Consider the following 5,633-nt stretch of genomic DNA (forward strand, 5'->3'; position numbering starts at 1 on the left):
CAGAGCTAAAGCCGGCACTCAACTCCAGTGACAGCCATTGAAGTTAAATAAATCCCAGAAAAAAAGAAAAGAAAAGAAAAAAAGTAGAGGTTGGGAGCCTCAGTCACCCGCCAGCCTGAAAACGGCCCTCAGCCGCTCACCCAGACTGGCCAGGCACCCCAGTAGGGACCCCCACCCTGAAGGGGGTGTGACCAGCTTCAAACAGCCATCATCCCCTCATCCAGGCTGGCCAGGCACCCAAGCGAGACCCCCTCCCTGATCCAGGACACCCTTCAGGGCAAACCAGCTGGCCCCCACCCGTGCACCAGGCGTCTATCCTATATAGTAAAAGGGTAATATGCCTCCCAGCACCGGGATCACCAGAGCCACGGGGCCTCCCAAACCCGGGATCAGCGGAGCCACGAGGCCTCACGCCCCGGGGTAAGTGGAGCAGTGAGGCCTCCTAGGACCGGGATCAGCTGAGCAGCGAGGCCTCACTGCCCCAGCGGCAAGCGGAGTCGCGAGGCCTCCCAGCACCGGGATCACTGGAGCCGTGAGGCCTCCTGGCCCCTGGAGCAGCATGACAAGGGGCAGCGCCCAAACCCCCTGATCCCCCTGCAGCTGTGTGTGTGATGGGGCGGGGCCACAACCTCCCTATCCGCCCTGCTCTGTTCATGACAGGGGAAGGCGCCCCAACCCCCTGACTGGCCCTGCTCTTTGTGTGACAGGGTGCAGCGCCCCACCCCACCCCCATGGGCTGGCTCTGTGTATGATGGGTTGGAGCCTCAACCTGCCCATTGGCCCCTCTCTCGGGGTACCTCCCAGGGGATGCGGGGACAAGTAGGTGGCAGATGTCCTTAAGGTCCTGAATCTTAAGAGACAAAGGACATACTTTGCTGAGCGTTAGGAGGTGGGAATAAGTTGTTCAGAAGGGGTCAGGGGTGAAAGGTCATAGGGCTGCGAAGGGCAGAGCGAGCCAAAGGCGGATGGCGGCCTCAGTGCTAAAGAGGGGACTTGGGGCGGGAGCGTTCGGCATTGGGCGTAGTGCGGCTGCCACTCCCAACATGCACAGTCTGCGACGGCTGCGCCTGTGCCTACTGCACTGGCTCAAGCAGATAGAGAAAAAATCTATCAGTGGATCAATGAGCCGTCCAGTCCTGAGACAAGGGGAATGCTTTGCTGGCGCTAAGAAGCGAGAATCTGTTCCTGACCTTGCACCCATGCTGCGGCATTCGTTTGGTACTATTGCAGCACTTTTACAGGAAAGCGTAAATATGTATCCATCTATCAACCCACCCACCTTAACAGCACACCAATCTAACAGAGTTTGCAATGCTCTGGCATTACTGCAGTGTGTGGCATCACACCCAGAAACCAGGTCAGCATTTCTTGCAGCACACATTCCACTTTTTTTGTACCCCTTTTGACACACTGTCAGCAAAACGCGTCCCTTTGAATATGTTCGGCTAACCAGTCTTGGAGTTATTGGGGCTCTGGTGAAAACAGACGAGCAGGAAGTAATCAATTTTTTATTGGCAACAGAAATTATCCCTTTGTGCTTACGCATTATGGAATCTGGAAGTGAACTTTCTAAAACAGTTGCCGCATTCATCCTTCAGAAGATCCTCTTAGATGACACCGGTTTAGCTTATATATGTCAGACATACGAGCGTTTCTCCCATGTTGCCATGATCTTGGGTAAGATGGTCCTGCAGCTATCCAAAGAACCTTCCGCCCGCCTGCTGAAGCATGTAGAAAGATGTTACCTTCGACTCTCAGATAATCCCAGGGCACCTGAAGCACTCAGGCAGTGCCTCCCTGACCAACTGAAGGACACAACCTTTGCCCAGGTGCTAAAAGATGACACCACCACGAAACGCTGGCTTGCACAGCTGGTGAAGAACCCGCAAGAAGGCCAGGTCACTGATCCCCGGGGTATCCCCCTCCCCCCTCAGTAATCCTCTCCTGACCCCTCCCACTGCTCCCACAGTTGGGAAGGGAGGGAGAACCTTCGAAGAAAACAGCTCAGGTTTTATTGCCGGCTGGGAATAGACAACCTCAATGCTGAACTGCACTGGAGAAAAAGGGCAAGGTACTCCAGCTGAGGTATATGAGCTGCCATCTCAGGCTGCTTTGACGACATGGGCTTCCTCTGCTACTCCCAGAAAATGGGCTCCTGACAGAAGTCTGCCACCACAGCCCCAGGAGGGAGTCAGCACCAGCAAATGCTGTATTTGCAGCATGCCCAAGATCCTTCGCCCCCACCTCTACCTAGCCACTGGCAGGGAGAGGAGATGATGGTGATAGCAGCGGCACTCTAGGCATGGGAACGCCTGGGACCAAGCCATGTGGTGTTCGTTTTTTGTTTTGTTTTTTCATTTTGCCTTCCTGGAAGACTCAAGATGTGTCTCTTCATTCCCTCTCTCAGTATTTGTTTACTTTGGTATTTGTTTGTGTTTTTGTTTGTTTAAATTTCAGAGAGAGAGAGGTGTGTTTGTGGACACAAGCTGTAATATTCAGCAAAACTTTGTCAATTGGCAGTGTTTACAATCTGTTAGCTGCATAAACTCAATAAAAAGTTGGTCTGGGCATAACATCCCCTCCAGCAGGCCAATAGCTGCATGAACTATTGGGAAGAATGGGAGGCAGGGGAAAGAGATAATGCCAAAGGACAGCAGGAACCCAACCACCTATTTCCCTTCCCTTTCCCAGTCTTCTACCCTCAGTTCTGGATGCCACCAGGACCTTAACCTCATTTTTGGCTTCAGCTGCTAACTATTCCAAATTTCATTTTCCTCCAATTAAACTTAAAACAGACGTCTTAATTCATCAGGCTGACCTGGAAGGTTATTATATTGAGGGAGGCAGTGGTTCTCACCTATTCAAGTCCTCAAAGATCTTTCCTGGAAGACTTTTTTAAAGGGAGATGCCTGGAATTAAGATGATAGGCTACTTGATCCCCTTCTATCTTTGTTTTAGTGTGAATTTCTGCAGCTCCATCTGTCTTCATGATTGTACTTGAAACAGTATTAGCCAAATTGAGTTCATTTTATTCAGATTTAAGATAGATGGCTGAGTCCACTATCTTAGTCCATTCAGTCCTTTCTTTTTTACACATTCCCTTTTGATCTATGGGAATTACAGGGTTGCCACTAAAATTTTTTTCACTGTTCATATTGTGTTAGAGAACCCCACTTCCTTCTGTGGAGCTTTAGGTAACTCTACTCACAATCCAGAGTAAACTGCCTTGCTTTATCCCAATCCTTCCTCCTACCAACACCTGCTCTTGCTCTCTCATCCCCGTCTCCATTGAAAGATGGGATTGTTAATCCAACTCTAGAGAGAGACCAAGTATATTCTCTTCACATCTCACACAATTGAAGGTGTCTGAACAAGTTTAGTCCATAAGAGGCAAGTTCAGAGAAATCTTTGCAGAGACAGTTCTGCCAACACAAGGGCTCTTTCAAACCGACTTTCACGAAGGGAGCCAGCCTTGTTAGTTGACTTCTGTCTCTTTAGAGCCAAGAAAGTTGTAATTGACTGGCCTAGATGTAGGAAGAGTAGGATAAGCACTTAATCCCCTGCCTTCCAAACTGAAGAGGAGGACCAAACTAGCTCTCAATAATCTCAAGCCTGAAGAGAAGAGGTCTTGGAGGAACAGAGAAGAAGAATGGACTAGATAGACATCTTGACTCCCTTCTGCCCATAGTTTGTATCTGAAGAGTCCAGCTAAGGTAACCCTAATTTTTGCCAAACATCTTCCTACTGAGCCAAAGTGTTCTCATCCCCGTCCACTGGGAAGCAGCTGAGGCTCAGGCCCTTGCTCCCTGAGAAATTGTTTCTCCATCTTCCGGTGCATTGGCCATATTACTGTGCCAATAGTGTCTTAATTCTTTTTCCATCTATTCTCAGCTGTCCTTGGACCCCATATAAGAGTTGCAGGGGAGGGATGGGAATGGGTATTATTCCTTGTAGTTGATCCTGATGTCGTGTGTATAAAAAGATCCCTCCCCTCATTCTGTGTTTTTCATCCCTTGCATTTCTTCAACAGGATTGAAATAAAACATGCTTCTGTTTTTATTTAAAAAAAAAAAAAGAAATATATTGTGGGACAACTCAATCAATGTAATTCTCAACAATAACAAAGTAATGTGCATGGTCATTGGACTGGGGCGAGGGACATTGGATAAAGTTCAAAATCCATTCACAGCAAAAGCTCTCTGACGCAGAAAAAATAGAAAATTTCCTTCATATGATGAAAGATTTTTACCAACCCCCTGCCCAACCCATCATCATACTTAAAGTAAACTGTTGAAAGCTTTCCATGCAAGGTCAGACAATACATAAAATGTCTACTACCTCATATTTTATTTAAAAATGGAATCAGATCTGTTGAATAAGGCAAACAGAAAAGGAGAAAGAAAACGTGGATATAATTAACAGATGACATAACAGAATCATTTATATAGAATAAAAACAACCTATAGAAAACTAATCTACACTAATAAAAGACAAACATGCAAATTGACCATACCTTCGCTATGCCTTAAGCCACACCGACCAGCCAATCAAAGCAACTATATGCAAATTAACCCAACCAAGATGGCGGCCGGCAGCCATGGAGCTGGAGCAAGCAGTAGGCTTGGTTGCCCCAATGATGGAGGAAGCCAACTTCCCACCTGCCAGGGCCGGCTCTGAGCTCCACTCAAAGCAACAAAGTTTCAATTATAGAAGGTAAATAAACCCTAGATAGCTGCTTTCAGCTGGCCGTGGCCACAGAGCTGGAGCGAGCAGAAGGCTTTCCCTTCCACCCTGCCCTGGCCGGCGGGCTCTGAGCTCCTCTCAACGCTACAAAGTTTCAATTATAGAAGGTAAATAAATCCCAGAATTCAAAAAAAGAAAAGAAATAAAGGAGAGGCTGGGAGCTTCTGTCGTGGGGGGGGTGGGGGAAGGGAGACTTGGCAGCCTGAAAACGGCACTCAGCCCCTCACCTGGAATGGCCAGGCCCCCCCGTGGGGACCCCCACCTTGGTCTGGGGTACCTTTCAGGGTAAACCAGCCGGCCCCACCTGTGCACCAGGCTTCTATCCTATATAATAAAAGGATAATATGCAAACTGACCCTAACAGCAGAAAGACTGGGAATGACTGGTCACTATGACACACACTGACCACCAGGGGGCAGACGCTCAATGCAGGAGCTTCCCCCTGGTGGTCAGTGCACTCCCACAGGGGGAGCTCTGCTCAGCCACAAGACAGGCTGATGGCCGCCAGTACAGTGGTGGTGGTGGGAGCCTCTCCCGCCTCCTAAGCAGCACTAAGGATGTCAGACTGCAGCTTAGGCCTGCTCCCTGCTGACAAGTGGACATCCCCCGAGGCCTCTCGGGCTGCCAGAGGGATGTCTGACTGCCCCCGGGGAGCAGGCCTAAGCCAGCAGGTGGTCATCCCCAGAGGGGTCCCTGCAAGAGGGCACAGGCCGGGCTGAGGGATCCCCCCTCGAGTGCACAAATTTTTGTGCACCGGGCCTCTAGTCCCATATAATAAAACCCTAATATGTAAATAAACCGAATGGTGGAATGACTGGTGGAACGACCAGTCACTATGATGTTCACTGACCATCAGGGGGCAGACACTCAGCACAGGAGTGTCTGCATTG

The 5,633-nt window shown here is 49.4% G+C and overlaps 1 pseudogene; it reads left to right on the forward strand.

Moving 5' to 3' along the window:
* Nucleotides 1-807: 807 nt before the first annotated feature.
* Nucleotides 808-1,937, forward strand: LOC118662078 (annotated as a pseudogene).
* The last annotated feature ends 3,696 nt before the right edge of the window (nucleotides 1,938-5,633 follow it).

Source organism: Myotis myotis, unplaced genomic scaffold (assembly GCF_014108235.1).
Source record: "Myotis myotis isolate mMyoMyo1 unplaced genomic scaffold, mMyoMyo1.p scaffold_m19_p_8, whole genome shotgun sequence".
NCBI lineage: Eukaryota > Metazoa > Chordata > Mammalia > Chiroptera > Vespertilionidae > Myotis > Myotis myotis.